At 34.2% G+C, this 19074-nt stretch overlaps 2 pseudogenes; both read left to right on the top strand.

Moving 5' to 3' along the window:
* The first annotated feature begins 421 nt into the window (after positions 1 to 421).
* Positions 422 to 1981, top strand: LOC120216200 (annotated as a pseudogene).
* Positions 1982 to 17312: 15331 nt separating this feature from the next.
* LOC120216183 lies at positions 17313 to 19074 on the top strand (annotated as a pseudogene).

Here is a 19074-nt window from a genome sequence, read left to right as displayed (position 1 = left end):
ATTTTAGTCATGAGTTATAAACCTATTATAAGTGGGTTTTTTTTCTTTTTTCATAATTTTTTTCTTTTTCTTCCCTCTAAATAAAATTAAGATTAAACTTAAAATTTGTAAAGAAAAATTAGATAAATATATTAGGATTTCGGGCAGTATGATAAAAGATATCACAAAAACAGAATAAAATCACAAAAACAGTTTTGTCATATCATCACCCTTTGAAATTTGAAAGAGAGTTGGATGTAATCGGTATGTATATTACTTAAGAGTGAGGGATTGGGAGAACCAGAGAATTTATTTACCCACATTAATATCAAAAGAATCCCAATCTTTTCCCTTTTAAGAAGCCACGCAGTTCGACAAACAGTCACCGCTTTCATTCCAATCTTCTCTTCTTTGCCATTTATAAATAAATCCTCTCGTTTCAATGGAGATCACTGCAACATCTTCTTTGCCAGCAACTGGAATCCCACAGCAATCCCAATGGCTTCAAATTACTCTATCAGGTCAGTCTATGGTAGAATGATAACAACAGCTAGTTCTATATATGTGCATAAGCTTTAATCAAATTGACATATAATCAAAACACCCAAAAGTACAGTTTTTCTTTTATAGATCTTCAAATCAAATACAACATACATCCATAAAAAGTACCTGTATAACCATACAAATGCACATGGCAGAAAGGGAGACAACTAAGCTCTACCTTCACATCATTGTTCATGTTTCACATTTGCAGGTTGCATCATAGTACGTGTTCGTCTATTTATCATGGTAAAATAATCTAAATCCCATGATTCTGACCCAGTTTTAGTTGGGAACTTTTCAAAATTGAGTTTGACACGCAATTAAAAAAAATGGATTAGAATTTAGTACCTAAAAAAATTAATAAAATGTCCTCTTTTGATTTCGAATTTGGTCGATTGGAAAAACAAAGAATGTCACCGCTGTTGCCATTCCAGTAGTACTTAACTCCCACCCGCAAATTATTGTCTGTGAGCCGAAGGTTTCATGAAAGTTTATTGGAGAGTCCATCACGGATGCTCAAAATTTATAATATTTTTTTTATTGTGATTCATATCTGTTTTACTTTTCATGTTTATTTGCAATGTGCCTCGCCAAGTGTTGTTCCAAATTTCGTAATATAGTATTGGTGGAGTTACATTCAAATCCTCTAACTCTATGCATAGGTGACTTGCTTTCCTTATTTGATCTCCTTTATCAATCATTTTGCAGATTTGGACAAGAAAATGAAAGCCATGATGACCCTACTTGAGGAATCTGATGAATCAAAACCCTCGTGCCAAAACTCCGATGGTTCTAACGACTGGAAACAAGAACTCGTTAAAATGTTGACAGAGTTAAACAGATCATACTGTTCTTTAGCACATAAGCATGACCAGTTGAGGTTCAAGTCTCGAAATCTCCCTCATTCTGGGTCTTCATCATTGTCCTCTAACTCAACAGAAATCCAACAGGCCATCGATCAAAGAAGGGTCCCGCAGGCCCCTAATGGTCCTATATGGGAAGCTTCCGATACTTGCCACGAATCCGTCCTTGATGATTCTGATTATGAACATTATAGATCCGACTTCGAACGTCTGAACAAGTTAGCAGATGATATGGTATTAACAGAACATTGCAATATGGCTTTCAAGAGAAAATCTGAAGAAAAAATTAACCGAGAATTTTCGGATGAAGAGGAAGTTGTGGAGTTTCAAAAGGGTGGTTTTACATGGTTTGGGGTTACAAAGCTTATGGAGGAGACTTGCCGCAGCAAGCAGAACTATTAAGAAGGAATTAGGAAAAGCGAGAAACCATCAATCGGTTACTGATAAAACTGGAGCACTTGAAGAGTGAGAACAAGATCCTGCACCTGCAGAAATGCCTCTATTGCTCAAACATTGGTTTAAAGCGCAATCATTCTCAGAGATCAAGATCAAGAGGACTATTTATAGGCAGATTTTTCAATGGAGGTTGTTCATAGTGTTTTTTTTTTTTCATTTTTCTTTTTCGATTAGCATCGGTACATTGGTAACTCCAAGAATGGTCTATAAGTAGTCCAAGATTTTCTTCTATGGATTCAATAATCAATCTACCAAGCATTTGAATCTGCTGAACTCACACAGGTAGAAGGTGATGTATCCCTTAAATAACTAATTTATATCAATGCTTAAAGCAATGCATGTTATCCACCATAGGAGTGGGACCTTGAGTTTTCCTCAGTTCATGGACCATCTCCAAAACAAAATCCCTTCTTAAAGAGATCTCAAGTTTGGATTTTAAAGACAATATTATTAGGAATGATAGTCAAGAACCCGAACAAACAAACAAACAAAGGTACTATAAGAGCCGCAAAAGTTCGCAAGGGTTACATTTGAATAAAACAAATTGTTGTTTTATATCACTGATATCAATAGGATGAAATCACGGGGTCAAATTGTTTAACCATAACTAATGCGATCATAGGTACAATAATAACCGCAAAAGCTGGTATGGGTTTCATTCAAGGGGGGAAGAAAACTGATCTTATATCAAGTATCAGTAGGGATGAAACTAGGGTGAAATGGTGGATTTAATGTTAAAATTGACAAACAATTTAAGGTAAATTATGGTATCCGTTTTGTTTTTGTTTTTGAAAAAATTACATTCTCATCGCTTACAATAGTGATTTATTAAAGTTTGATAATTTACATTATTGATGGTTAGATTTTGATTATTGAATCGCCAACAATGAGTTAATTTGACGACGTTATACATTAATAAAGACGTAAAGTCTTTACTTCAATCTCTTAACTTTAAATTAAATATCAATTTGATCTTTGAATTCGACCCATCTCTTGTCAGTTGTTGCTGACTGTTACTCACTGCTATCACTGTCGGCCTGATGACAGGTGATTCGACAACCTAAAAAATGTGACCCATGGTCCAACTTGTAACCCACAAAAAATAAAGGACCTGGTACACAACTCGAGAATTTGGATATCTTAAAGGAAAAATATTTGATGATTTTTATTCGGATTGGAGGGTCAACGACTTAAGTATGTCAGGTTGAGTAATTTTGAATACCTTTAATTACGAGACCATATTCACGATTGGTTAACCCAGCTTACTTCACTTATTGAGACATTCGACGTGAATCGAATAATCAAAAAGATTGTTCCGACACCTAAGGGTGAATGTTCGATGGAGTTAAGTAAAAAAAATTAAGTTATTTGAGTTGACGATTCATATTTTATAATTATAATTCAAAATTGATTTGAATTTTTTTTAGTCAAGTTGTTCGAGTTTATGTTTAAATTTAATTGTAAATATTTATAATATTTAAATACAATTCGAGTTCTATTTTATAACTCGAGAAGAATTTGAAAATTTTCAAGTCGAGTTGAGTTTATGAAATTACAACTCGAAGTCAATTCGAATCAAATTTTTTCGAGTCGAGTTGAGTAAAAAAAGATCAATTTTTTAAAATTGAGTTGAATTTTACTCACTTATTATAATATTATTATCCTTTTTCAAAAGAGTATATTTAATAAATATATGACATATTATTTATAAATTAAATTGTTGTTATTATTCATAGAGGAATTGTTGTTATTCTTAGAGGTCCCGGGTTCGAGCACCAGTGGATGCAACAAGGGTGATTGAACGTTCAATACCAAATGGTTAAGAATATTTAGAATATATATTATTTGTAATCACCTTAACTTAATAAAAGAAATTATAAAATCTCTTCTTTTCTTTTGATGTTAATTTTTTTATAGATAAGGATGATTCTTCTGCGCTCGAAGAGCGACAATGAACACTATAAACGATAAGCACCATTAGTTTAATTTATAAAATTTAAAATGCTAAAGGGCTCAACGTATAATTATAAATTAGTTAAAATTTTTAAAATAAATTATTTAAAATAAAGGATAAACTATAACAATGATCACTTAACTATTGTCGCTTTTCTATTTTTGACCATCATTTTTAAAATTTTGTCAATCAGGTCACTCAACTATTTCAATACATTCAATTAAACCACTTGCCGTCAATATTTAATCGAGAAACTGATGTGGCAATTAAAATATTTGATATAATTACGCATATGGTCACTGTTACTTATATATTCTATCAATTTGGTCATAATTTTAATAAATTAAAATATTTTTTTTTTGTAGAGAATTTAACTTTTGATGTTAATTTTTTCGTAGATAATTTACCATTTTTTTAAAGCACACAGACATGACTCGTTGTAGACACTCATTTTCGTCCATCTTTTTTATTATATATATATATATATATATTATATAGTTTGAAATCATTTTGAAAACTATATAATATATGATTTTCTAAAAAAGAAAACATCTTGAAAATATATAATATATGGTTTTTGAAAACATTTTTTGAAAACATATATATTATATAATTTTTGAATTGTTTTTTGAAACCATATATATTATATAGTTTTTAAAACCATTTTGAAAACTTATATAATATATAATTTTAAAATCGTTTTAAAATTTATATAATATATAGTTAAAAAACATTTTTGAAACATATAATATAGTTTTAAAACGTTTTTGAAAACTATAACATATAGTTTGAAAACGTTTTTTAAATTTATATAATATATGATTTTGAAAATATCTTTGAAATATATATTATATAAAGTTTAAAAACATTTTTTTATCATATAGTATTTTTTTTTATTATTTGTTTTTGTTTTTATTATTTATTTTATCGTTTTTTGGGGTGTTTGTACAGGTCCAAGAATCCAGTCCAGTGCACAGGTCAAGTAGTTGGGCCTGAACCAGCCCAAGACCCTTAGGGTTTCCCACATGTCTCACAGCACTACGCCGCATGGGAAACCAACACGGCCAGTCATGCCAAACGGCCAGAAGTGTCCGGCCGAGATCCCCGGGACTGAACCATCCCGGGGTACTCGGCAATAACCCACCACGATCCCGCTCATCTCGGAACCTGAACGACCAACACTGGGGCTATAAGAAGCCCCCAGTTAGGCCATGCAAAGGGGAGGAGGATCAACAGAAAACCGAGCGAAACAAGGCAACACAGCTAAACACAACCAAATCTAGACAAAACGATCACAAACTCATACCATCAACCATCATCACAAAACCATAGTACATCGAGGCACAACGGTACACGAACAAATAAAGATCAACCATAATACCAACAAAACAACATCAACACAGCCAGAAAAACACACGGCCACACCAAAACAATACACCGAGAGAGTAAATCGAGAGACAGCGAAACACCAAAACACCCTCAACCGAGAAAAAAGATCACCACGAAACCACAGCAGAACACATAAAAATGAGAGAGGATTTTTGGGTTGAAAAAAACGAGAGAAAGGAAGACCGAACCATTATCATCGATGTTGAACGCTATATCATCTCACCGATCACGGAATCACGAAAGCTAAAGAGGTAGTCAGTTTTTACTTTCGTATTTTATTTGGGGTGGATATTGGTGAGCTTTTGAAGAGAAATGGAGAGAAGAGAGGAGGAAAACGACACAAGGCATAGGGGTCTGAATAAAATTAGATTTTATGTTATTGAACCTTTAGTTGGGCGAAGAGGACAAATCAAATGGTTCAGTTTACTATTTCGAGGACATAAATGTTGGAATTAGTAGGGTAGCCCAATTGATTCTCTGATTTTATCATTTAAAGTTGAACTGTGCACCCAAAATATCTTGTCCATTGATGGTTCCAAATATTTTGAATAAAATAATATGGTTCCCATAGACAAAATATAGTTGTTTCACGTGATGGTCTCTCTGGAATCTTGTAGCATTTGCTTTCATGTTTTTTTCTTTTCTTAATCATATATTTTTCTATTATGTTTCTTTTGTTTGTTTATTTATTTTCATTTTTTAATCCAATTAGCTTTTTATTCTTTTCTATTATTTTTTTGTGTGTGGTTTGTTTCCATTTATTTTTCATATTTTTACTAATCTTTTTTATATTTTCTTTATTATTTATTTATGTCTTAATACTAGTAATTTTTTCGTTTTGACTTCGGTTATGTTTAATCTTGCCATTGGCGTTTCTTTTTAATCTAATACACCTTTCTTGTTTATGTTTTTAATTATTTTGTGTTACCAGTAGGTGTGATTTGTTCTTATTTTATTTACTTTTATTTCATACTCTGTTAATTTCTATTTTCGGCATGTACCTATTTTTTTCTGTTCTATTTAAAACATTATAATTTAGCCTTTTGTTTTTTTTTTTATTTCAATTAAGTTTGTTTACCTAACATTTTTAAAGAAGTCACAACTGATCAAAAGGTAAGCAATTTGAGTCGAATTTTTAAATTTTAATTTAAAATTTCGCAATTAAAGACAATCGATAAATTAATTGGTACCGAAAGGGCGGTTCAAGGGTGCTAATCCTTCCTTGACCGTAATCGACTCCCGAACCCGACATGTTTTTGGTACAACGCAGATCAGGTAAAATGGTGTCCGACCCACCTAAATTCATTTTAAAATGGTCGGTGGCGACTCTAACCCAATTCATTCAAGTCGAAGCCCAATTCCGGGGCCCGACCGAAAAAACGGTTGCGATAGATTGGTGACTCTACTGGGGACCGGTAAGTGAGTCAGGCCGAAATTAATTTCCGGTTGTCTTTTTTAGCGAAAATTACAAGTTTAAATTTTAATTTATTTATTCGATTCTTATTATTTATCTTTGATTATTTTTTCAAATAAATAGTTGTACTAACGTTTTTTTAATGATTTCAGATTTTTCAAAATTGTCATCTCTAGCTCTATACCCGAGCTCCGAACCCTTTTAAGTGGGGTGAAAGCGACGCCTTCGTGTGAATTTATTCACCGTATGGGCCTAGCAAGTAACCTTCGGGATTTATATACCTTATGCCTTCGTGTGAATTTATTCTCCGTATGAGCATAAGGGAATGTATCCTTCCGAGTTTAACTTAGTCCACACAAGCCTGTGATGGGTTTAGGACTAAGGGTCTGGTAAGCCCAAGGGGGCACCAGAAAGGATAACTCGGGTACCTTTTTTTTAGAACCTAAACCGGGAGACTACAAGGAGTTAGAGCTCACCCCAAAACCTCATTTCAGACCCTAGGCTGCTTTGATTTTATTTCCTGCTTTACTTTCTGTTCAAAGCATGCGAACTAGACAAATATGCGGTTAAGATTTGTTTGAAATTAGCATGCGGGATAGATATTATGTACGGGTAGGAAGTAAAGCATGTGGGGTAGATATCATGTGGGGTAGGATTTTTTATTTTTTTATTATTTTGATTTACCTCACTAACTCTTTTTATTTTTGTTCTCTTTTATTTTGTTTTCATCATTTGCATCATTTAAAAGAGGTGTTGATCCACAAAAAACGTGTTTGTTAAACATGAATAATCTGCATTAATGGACAAAGGGGTTGTAATACAAGAGATGAAAATGCAGAGGACAATCTACAAGACGACTATGTGGTCCCCACAATTGAAGAGTATATAACTCTGGTGCATTATAAAAGACTCAGGATGAACCGGGTATACACCAAGTAATGAAAGTCTATCTTTGAAGAATTGACTGCCAAAGGTTGCAGAGCAAAACGAGGAAAAGGTTACAGACCTGGACGCTCCTTTCAAAAACTACGAGAACAAGATGGTGAAACCTTAGCTGAGCTAGATGACATTGCTAACGAATTCAAGAAGCAAACTTCGGATAGTCTCTATCGATGAAGGGCTCAAATGGTGTTGCCGTTAGGGAACAGACTCGGCATAGAGTGAAAGACGGGGATGCAGTCCTTCGAGATCTTTTGGGGCAAGCAGCTCGTCATCTGCACAAGTTTAGCCAAAGGAGTCGGAATGGTTTGACAGGATATTCAACCGGTGAAAAGGCAGAAGACTAGTTGACAAATCAGAAGTTGTCAATATTTTTTCTTTTTTTTTTGTCTCTTAAAAGATAAAACACTTTTGTCCCCAATAAGGATTATTTATAATAACAAACACATTTTTCAGATCAATGCCTCGAACATTTCATGCATCATGCATTCTTGCATATTTCACATAGTTTTCCTTTTTTTCACTGCATTCACATGAACTAATAAGATATTTTCATAACGGAAGGGTACAAACACTGGACATACCTCCACAAGCCTCGAACACGTGTCATCCTCATTCAAACCGAAAAGAAGATGAAAGCCAGAATTACTCGGATCGAAGAGAACATGTTGAAGCTCCAGAGAGAGTTAGAAGAAAAGATAAATCAGAATAGCCAGAGTACCCTAGATGCAATCACGAAAGGCCAAGAGTCCTTGATCGATCAGATCATTGCCAAGTTAGTTGGCTTACGTCAGACAAGTGTGCCTGGGCAGGCTCATCGGAAGGGGTAACCATGCCACCTACCCCGCAAGTGGTTGTCTCACCCAGAATCTTACCAGGACTTCAAGATAATTCGGATGGTTATCGCATTTCGAAAGTTGAAGAAGAGGTCAAAACAACGAGGGTAGAAATTACCATTAACCCAGGAGGTAGAACGGGTGGAAAGCCTCCCCTGAAGAAGAAAGAAAGAGAGATCATCAACATTTCAAAGTCGTTTCCAGTCGTACCCTTTTGTAGGCAAAAACCAAGGAAGGAAAAAGAGCATTTTGATCCCATTCCCATGACATACAAGGAGCTCTACCAATAACTGTTTGACGCACATGTGGTGTCACCCTATCCCGAGACACCTCTAAAGCCCCCATACCCCAGGTGGTATGACAAAAATGTGCATTGTGAATATCATGGCAGTGTTCCGGGGCATGCTATCGAAAATTGCCTCCCCTTTAAGAGGGTTATCCAAAGGATGCGCAACAGGGGTTGGATTCATTTTAATAATTCAGAATCACTCCACGTTGCACAGAACCCCCAACCAAATCATGAAGAGAATAAGGAAAGTGCAGTTACCGAGGAAAAAGGTAAAAAGGCCAAAGCCAGAGTTTCCAAAGTGAAGTTACCTCTTGCTTGGGTATGGAGGCAAATGATAAATGAGGGGTTTCTTGCACCACATCTTGGCACATCAGATTCCAAAAGTGACAGTTATTGTTGTTATCACAATGAAGATGGACATGATGTACAAGAATGTACAGAATTTAGAGCCTTGATCCAACTAATGATGGACAGGAAAGAGCTGTAATTTTACGATGAAAGCAATGACACTCCTAAAGCAGAAAGAGTCATAGCAAGTGGGGCATCCTGATGAGGCCTTATTCAATTTTGAGACATCTTGTTTGAATTTGTTTTTTTTTTCATGTTTGGGACTTGTTTTTTAACTTTCTTTGGATATTTGAATAAATTTATGCTACTTTAAAAATTATAAGCAATGAATCACATTTGCAAGCTTGCAATTCTTTGAATATCATCTGAGTTAAGAAACTCTGTAAATGGTTCAAAGTTGCAGATCTTTGACGAAGTAACATGATTTAGAAACAAGGACTTTGACCTTACCCAGAATATACACTTAAACACCATACCCTGCTCTTGCAATTAATCAATAAAACATTTTCCTTTCATATGGTGCGGACAACATCGGGCATCCTTATGTATATGACATTACCATGCTTTTTATTTAAGACGTTCAATGATGATCACGATCTTCACAAGTGGAATAATCGAGTGGGCAAATCTAGTTTAGGTCAGTTGCTTGGAAATTGAACTCTAAAGATGAGATTCCTTGACTTTCAAAAACACCTAGACTATAACAAGTTCTTCTTAACAATCTTAAGAAATTAAATCCGTAAAAACTGAGTTATTCCGCTAAGGCAATTGGTTATAGAGGAAACTTGAAAGCCCTGGCCTTATGAGTAGATTACGTTCAAACCATGATATTGCTCGGACACTTGGCAATTCGGTGTTTGCTCCACTGCTCTTGTCAGGTTGAAGACTCTGTGATGAGATGAACCCTTCAGTTAACTTGATAAGAGTGATTATAATATTAAGCTGTCCCTCTAAAGCAATTGGTCAAACGCCCCGACTTTATGGATTTAGCTAGCCAGATAATGACAAGTTAAATCAAATTTGTCTGAGCAAGAAATTTTCGGGAAAATGGACTAAGGGAGTTAAGGAACACCTGTTATAGTCAACTACACACGAGCACTCAAGGATTTTATTTTTAGACCGGTATTTCTGCACTACCTTTGTTAGAGGAGCCTACAAAACTTGAACAAATGGAAGATTTCGGAGAACCGAAATAGAAGGTCTAATAATCGATAATGCTAGTTGCGTCATTTTGTCCGCATCCAATTAAAAGGCCAAGCCAAGGAAAAGAGACTGTTACAATGACAAAAAAAATGACATTTTTTTCTTTTTGCCAGAACCTTAGAAAATAGGAGGCCAACCTAAAGCCGACTCATCCCTTTTGTCAAAGAGCTGTAACTCTGAAATCATAAAAAGAGCTATTGCTTCCTTTGATATTTTTTGAACTCACATTTACAATTTGATTCAATTGCGAACAATATTTTACAACATTTTTATCATTTCTCTCTCCTAAAACAAGAAAAATGAGAAAAACATTTTCAAGCAGAATAGTCTTAGATATGAAAGGTCTGTAAAGCCAAAGCTCGGGAAGCAAATAGGGCACGATCCATTCCAAGGACCAGATTGACAGGACAAACATGAGACTCCATCCAAGAAATAACACATAATTCATTTATGTTGCATGCATCTTAGACATACTTAGGTGCATCACATTCGTCATTTTGACATACATGATTTTTTGCAGCTTTTAAAATCAAGTTTCAACTTCAGGATGAAAGATACTCGATTCACAAGCGTCTTTGAAGAACGATGGTGGTTGCTTAACTCAGCAGTGAGAAGCTACACCTCAACCGACTTGACATATCTACAGATCTCAGAACCAATTTCAGATAGGTTCGAGAACCAATTCAGACCAAATCCAGTTCAACAACTCAACAAAGAACAACATATTTCAAGTTAATGTCTTCAAGCCAGATTTCAATTCCACGACGGAAGATATTCGGCTGATAGAATTCATCAGTGGGCTTTCCCGTAAAAGGGGAGTCATTCAAAGATCGTCTCATTTGGTTCAGACTCGCTCAGAGGAACCACCTGAAGAACTACGACCGGCTTAGACCTGTGAAGAGAAGCTGTTTTTTTAAGACAACATTTGCAATATAGCTCAAGACAAGAAGGGCTATTTGCCAATCAAAGACCTTCGAGTTCGACTACGCTCAGCTCAAAGGCACATCATTTGCAGCATAGCTTAAGTCGAGAAGGGCTATCTGCCAAAGACCCCCGAGTTCGATTACACTCAGCTTCGAGGGCATATCATTCACAGCATAACTCAAGTCTAGAAGGGTTATCTGACACCAAAGACCTTCGAGTTCGACTACGCTAAGCTCCAAGGCATATCATTTGCAGCACAACTTAAGTCTAGAAGGGTTGTCTGCCAACAAAAGACCTTTGAGTTCGACTACGCTCAGCTCAACGGCACATTATTTGCAGCATAGCTTAAGTCGAGAAGAGCTATCTGCCAAAGACCCCCGAGTTCGATTACACTCAGCTTCGAGGGCATATCATTCACAACATAACTCAAGTCTAGAAGGGTTATCTGTCACCAAAGACCTTCGAGTTCGACTACGCTCAGCTCCAAGACATATCATTTGCATCACAACTTAAGTCTAGAAGGGTTGTCTGCCAACAAAAGACCTTTGAGTTCGAATACGCTCAGCTCAACGACACATCATTTGCAGCATAGCTTAAGTCGAGAAGAGCTATCTGCCAAAGACCCCCGAGTTCGATTACACTCAGCTTCGAGGGCATATCATTCACAGTATAACTCAAGTCTAGAAGGGTTATCTGTCACCAAAGACCTTCGAGTTCGACTACGCTCAGCTCCAAGGCACATCATTTACAACATAGCCCAAAGCAAGAAGCGATATATGTCAATAAAATTATCGAGTTCGATTCCATTCAGCTCGATGACACATCATTCACTACTGTCCGGTTGTATTCGAGGCTTTCAAGTCGAGAATAAGACTCGGGTTAGCCGTGCCTTAGTGACAAGAAACCGCTTTCCGACAGTATAGCTTAAGTCGATAAAAGCTATCTGTCAACGAATACCTTTCGAGTTCGATTTCATTCAGCTCGAAATCAACCACTGGGTAGAGTCCAGGTACTATTTTCCATTCGAGTTTTAACCAAGGTCTTTAAACTAGGAAGAAGACCGAGGTTGACTGCAATTTGGCAACGAGAAGCCACATTCTGATTCCGAACTACGACTTCAATTCTATATCATTTCAAGATAGATTGGACTTCACAACGGAGGAGCCATCTGCAACCTAATTCGACAGGGAGTTATTCTTCAACTCCACCGAACGAAAATTTGTGTCTTTTTATCTTTGTCCTATTTTTTGTTCCACGAAAAAGGACAAAGAGGGGCAGCTGTAGACACTCATTTTCGTCCATCTTTTTTATTATATATATATATATATTATATAGTTTGAAATCATTTTGAAAACTATATAATATATGATTTTCTAAAAAAGAAAACATCTTGAAAATATATAATATATGGTTTTTGAAAACATTTTTTGAAAACATATATATTATATAATTTTTGAATTGTTTTTTGAAACCATATATATTATATAGTTTTTAAAACCATTTTGAAAACTTATATAATATATAATTTTAAAATCGTTTTAAAATTTATATAATATATAGTTAAAAAAAACATTTTTGAAACATTTAATATAGTTTTAAAACGTTTTTGAAAACTATAACATATACTTTGAAAACGTTTTTTAAATTTATATAATATATGATTTTGAAAATATCTTTGAAATATATATTATATAAAGTTTAAAAACATTTTTTTATCATATAGTATTTTTTTTATTATTTGTTTTTGTTTTTATTATTTATTTTATCGTTTTTTGGGGTGTTTGTACAGGTCCAAGAATCCAATCCAGTGCACAGGTCAAGTAGTTGGGCCTGAACCAGCCCAATGTCTCACAGCACTGTGCCGCATGGGAAACCAACACGGCCAGTCATGCCAAACGGCCAGAAGTGTCCGGCCGAGATCCCCGGGACTGAACCATCCCGGGGTACTCGGCAACAACCCACCACGATCCCACTCATCTCGGAACCTGAACGGCCAACACTGGGGCTATAAGAAGCCCCCAGTTAGGCCATGCAAAGGGGAGGAGGATCAACAGAAAACCGAGCGAAACCAGGCAACACAGCTAAACACAACCAAATCTAGACAAAACGATCACAAACTCATACCATCAACCATCATCACAAAACCATAGTACATCGAGGCACAACGGTACACGAACAAATAAAGATCAACCATAATACCAACAAAACAACATCAACACAGCCAGAAAAACACACGGCCACACCAAAACAATACACCGAGAGAGTAAATCGAGAGACAGCGAAACACCAAAACACCCTCAACCGAGAACAAAGATCACCACGAAACCACAGCAGAACACATAAAAAAGAGAGAGGATTTTTGGGTTGAAAAAACGAGAGAAAGGAAGACCGAACCATTATCATCGATGTTGAACGCTATATCATCTCACCGATCACGGAATCACGAAAGCTAAAGAGGTAGTCAGTTTTTACTTTCGTATTTTATTTGGGGTGGATATTGGTGAGCTTTTGAAGAGAAATGGAGAGAAGAGAGGAGGAAAATGACACAAGGCATAGGGGTCTGAATAAAATTAGATTTTATGTTATTGAACCTTTAGTTGGGCGGAGAGGACAAATCAAATGGTTCAGTTTACTATTTCGAGGACATAAATGTTGGAATTAGTAGGGTAGCCCAATTGATTCTCTGATTTTATCATTTAAAGTTGAACTGTGCACCCAAAATATCTTGTCCATTGATGGTTCCAAATATTTTGAATAAAATAATATGGTTCCCATAGACAAAATATAGTTGTTTCACGTGATGGCCTCTCTGGAATCTTGTAGCATTTGCTTTCATGTTTTTTTCTTTTCTTAATCATATATTTTTCTATTATGTTTCTTTTGTTTGTTTATTTATTTTCATTTTTTAATCCAATTAGCTTTTTATTCTTTTCTATTATTTTTTTGTGTGTGGTTTGTTTCCATTTATTTTTCATATTTTTACTAATCATTTTTATATTTTCTTTATTATTTATTTATGTCTTAATACTAGTAATTTTTTCGTTTTGACTTCGGTAATGTTTAATCTTGCCATTGGCGTTTCTTTTTAATCTAATACACCTTTCTTGTTTATGTTTTTAATTATTTTGTGTTACCAGTAGGTGTGATTTGTTCTTATTTTATTTACTTTTATTTCATACTCTGTTAATTTCTATTTTCGGCATGTACCCATTTTTTTCTGTTCTATTTAAAACATTATAATTTAGCCTTTTGTTTTTTTTTATTTCAATTAAGTTTGTTTACCTAACATTTTTTAAAGAAGTCACAACTGATCAAAAGTAAGCAATTTGAGTCGAATTTTTAAATTTTAATTTAAAATTTAAAATTTCGCAATTAAAGACAATCGATAAATTAATTGGTACCGAAAGGGCGGTTCAAGGGTGCTAATCCTTCCTTGACCGTAATCGACTCCCGAACCCGACATGTTTTTGGTACAACGCAGATCAGGTAAAATGGTGTCTGACCCACCTAAATTCATTTTAAAATGGTCGGTGGCGACTCTAACCCAATTCATTCAAGTCGAAGCCCAATTCCGGGGCCCAACCGAAAGACGGTTACGACACTCGTAAAACTAATCGTTAATTGTTACATAAACAGGGGAAAGGGTCAACATACTATTTATAAATTACCAAATATCTTATTACATATTGAACGCAGGAAAGGTAAATTATCTACGTAAAAAATGAATGATTTTGAAATTTTATAATTCAAAATTGATTTGAAATTTTATAATTCAAAATTGGTTTGAAATTTTTAAAGTGATTTGGTAATACATAAACAGAAACGCCAACAAAATGAGTGATTTTGGACAGAATTCTCCTAACCATTGGGCCTAAATTTGATGTAAGAGGTCTATGTAGTTGCAATCTACATAGTCTCATTCTCAATTATTTGAAAATTAAAAAAAAAAACTTTCCATACACTAAAAGAAAATATTATTATTCTTAGAGGTTTTAAATTTAAATAGTTGTGTCTACCGAGTGGATACATTATCAATAATTTTAAAAGATTTTAAACATATATTATATTATAAGAACGTCAAATTATTTCAAAAAAAAAAATAGATAATATATGTACACAACTATATTCTGTGACATTGAAAGCTCAATATATTCCTTTACCCATTTAAACTGATGTGTTGAATGAAGAAAATGAAATGACTTGTTCATCCAGAGCACCTAATCTAAATCAAAAGTCTAAGAATAAGGGGGAATATACTTTTTCAGTCTACAGTCCAATACTTCATTGAATCCTTTCTGTTTTTACCAGACGGAGTTCTCTTGGTATAATGGGAGGAATCTCAGGGAAAAACAAGTCAAAATCACAACATGTTTTGAGCAAGTCGTGAAACGGATTAATTTATTCATATATAATAATGATATATACATGTAGTATTATTTAGCCATCAATCCTGTCTATATAAATATTGATTCAACAATAGCTTTTATATTTACTTTAATGTAATATGTTCATTCTGTACTTTATAAAATAATTAGAAATTATACTGTCACAAAATAATAAACTATACTAATAATAAATAAAAGAAGTATATAATAATAATAATAATAATAAATTATCATTATATATTATTTAATTTTTTGGATTATGGGATGTTGACATTTAATGTCAGATGGTTGAGAGTTATAGAACATATATTGTCTTGTACTTACTCCAAATTAATAAAAAAAAAATTGAATTCTAAAAGTTTTTTCTTATCACAGGTAGAGAAAGTTTCTCAACTAAAAAAATAATTACGTATTTAGTCACTTAACTATCACTTTGGTTTTGTTAGGTTATCTAATTATTTGTTTTTCAAGATTTTTACTAATATTAGTTTTTATTTCATTTTGATCATCTACTATTAAAAATTAACCATTCCAACCCCATTATCAATTTGTTTTTGCCCATCATCTCCAATTCAATCATTATAACCCAACTATCAACAAATAATTATTTTATTAAATCAATACTTCTTACATTTATTTGTTTAAATATTTTTTGAATGATTTTTCTTAAGAGAGAGAGAGAGAAAATTTTTACTCTTAATGTACATTGAATCCACAATCTAAAAGAGATGAAAGGTGTTAATTGAGATTGTAACCACTTACTCTAAAAATTGTTGCCACTTGTTTAAATATTTAAGTTTGAATATTTCTGTTTTTCTTATTGTCAAACCCAATTAATTAAATATTTTACGACTCAGCTTTAGATAGTTTGCTTAGTATTTATTAGCTCTAGCTTCTAGTGCCATCGTTAATCACAGTCAAAACGTGATATTTTCGGTGTACCGTTATAATTGATAAATATGATTAAAAATAATTAAAATGTAATCCAATAAAGAAATAAGTATAGACAATATATAATATGTATTATTGACGTATTGGAATTTATAATATAAAATATTGTAAACACCATAATACATAAAAATACACTAATTATACGTAAATTAAGATATCTAAATAGTTAAAAGTATGATTGTTATTCTTAGAAGTCTTAGGTTCCAGCACTAGAAACTGTAAGGTATTTGAATGTTCATTATTAAACGATTGAAAGTTTTGAGAACATATATTATCACTTGTAAGGTCCCTATATTAATAAAAAAGTACACCAATTATAACTCGAATAAGAAACAAAAAAACACGTGAAGTTTGTTAAACTTAAAAGCAATGATCCTAAAATCTAAACATGTGGATGATGTTGGGAGTTAATGAGTTTAGGCATTGCAGAGAAAGCAGGTAAAAGACTTGAAAAAGGAATAATTAATTGTTAGGTGCCGTAGCCATTCAAATCCCTTTACTTTTTTTTTTCTCTTGACAAGGGCTTGAAATGTATACTGGGATTAATTAAGTATTATCAAAGTTTAAATATACTTTTTGTATTTTTTTAATTCAGTCATATAACAGAATAGCTATTTGTTTCCGATATAAATTCATAGCTGACAATCGTATGAGCTAGACTACCTTCAGAAATCTATATACAGCTGAAGTCTCAAGCTTATTCATTTCACCACCACAACAACAGTATTGGTAAATGATAAATGCGGATTTTTTCTTTTTGTGTTCTTTTTAGGGTTCTGTTTGATTTTGTTGTCTTTTGATGTTTTCTCTAGGATTTTGGTTGACTGGCAGCTTGCTTTTGACAATGGAGAATCAATCAAAAAAGGTGCTGCTTGCTTCTAATGGAGATGAGGTTTCAGTTAACATTGCTTTGCATTTAGCCAAACGTGGTTGCAGGTTCAAGTCTCTTATTTTCTTCGAGTTTATGTTTTGCATTTGTTTCGTTTCTCGGAAAAAGAAAATCTAGGTAAATTTTCTATAGTTTTTTGTCATCTTTTAATCCTTTACTATTTGTTTCAGTTTGTTGTTTATTTTCCAGATTTTATCCCTTCCGTTACATTTTACATACGTTTCATACTAACCAAGTAATAAAAAAGTTTAACGTGAGAATGATGTTGTGGACTAGGTTGGTATTGATGGGAAATGAAAGCTGCCTGAGGAGTGCGAGAAAGAAGATAACGAATCCAACAAAGAATATGGTCCCAGTAGAGGTGGTAGGATTGGATATGGAAGAGGAAAGAGAAGAAGCTTTTGATGAGGCAGTAGATAAGGCTTGGAAAGCGTTCGGTTTCGTGGATATATTTGTCAATTATTATGCTTATGAAGGTATGTACGTATATATATTTGCTATAAGTATTGTTCGGATTCCTTTTTTCTCTGTTAGGTGCCCGAGAAAATGTGTTTTTTTTATTCAAATATCACCCGATAAAAGTCATTTCTCATCTCAACACTTATAAATAATTAATTTCTGAATTGACACCCTTTCATGTTACGTAGACAATGACTCGTTTTGTAGAAAGCGTCCTCTTTGATGTAACAGAAGGCGCATTCAACAAGAGACGTCTTCTGTTGATGTGACAAAAATCGTCTTTTACAAGAAGCACATTTTACAAAAATCAATCGGGTTAAATTGAAATAAAAGAAAAAAGAGAGGGATGAATAAAATATATGAAAAAAATAATAAACCGATTTTATACAAAAGGAACAAACACACGTGCATGGTATATGTCAAGATGTGCCCAAATCATTAGTCTTGTATTCAATCATTCAATAAACACATCTTCATGTAAAATAAGCCTTTGGTTACGTGGTATAAAATGATGCTAAAAACGACGAAGAAAATGTTGAAGCAGCAGGATACAGAGGAAACATGGAAGTCTGCATGTTACCTACCAAGGCAACAGGTTAAGATTTAGTCCAATTGGTTGATGCAAGAGGTTGGAGAAAAGCCAACCGTGTCTAACTACATGAAACAGGAAAGATGGAAGAGCATCTCCAATTAGCCGAACAAGAGTTGAGAAAAATCGTAAAAATAAACTTGATAGCTGCATGCTTTCTGCTCAAAGCTGTTGGTCGCAGAATGCGGGAGCGTAAACCAGGCGGTTCCATCATCTTCATGTCTACGTTCCTCGGTGCCGAAAGAGGACTCTATCAAGGACTGTCCAACAATTAGTTAGAGTACGTAAACGAATCCATTAACTTATCCATTGCCGTGTAGTTTTTTTTTTAAATCTTTTGATGGGCGTTATTAGGCATCAGCTTTGGAGATTGGGAAACACAAGATCAGGGTAAATGCAATCTCTCGAGGTTTACAGTTAGACGATGAGTTTCCTCCGTGGTTTACAGTTAGTCGATGAGTTTCCTCCGTGGGTTGGGAAGGAGACGGCGGAGAAGTTGGTAGAAAGAGCAGCGCCGTTGCAGAGATGGTTGGATGTCGAAAAGGATTTAGCTTCGACTGTCATCTATTTAATCAGTGATGGTTCGCTCTATATGAGTGGGACTACTATATTCGTCGATGGCGCACAATCCATGGCTAGACCTCGTATGAGATCATATATGTAA

Source organism: Hibiscus syriacus, unplaced genomic scaffold (assembly GCF_006381635.1).
Source record: "Hibiscus syriacus cultivar Baekdansim isolate YM2019G1 unplaced genomic scaffold, ASM638163v2 tig00110159_pilon, whole genome shotgun sequence".
NCBI classification, from domain to species: Eukaryota; Viridiplantae; Streptophyta; class Magnoliopsida; order Malvales; family Malvaceae; genus Hibiscus; species Hibiscus syriacus.
The sequence above is the reverse complement of the archived record's forward strand: the minus strand, read 5'-3'. Positions and strand labels throughout refer to the sequence as shown.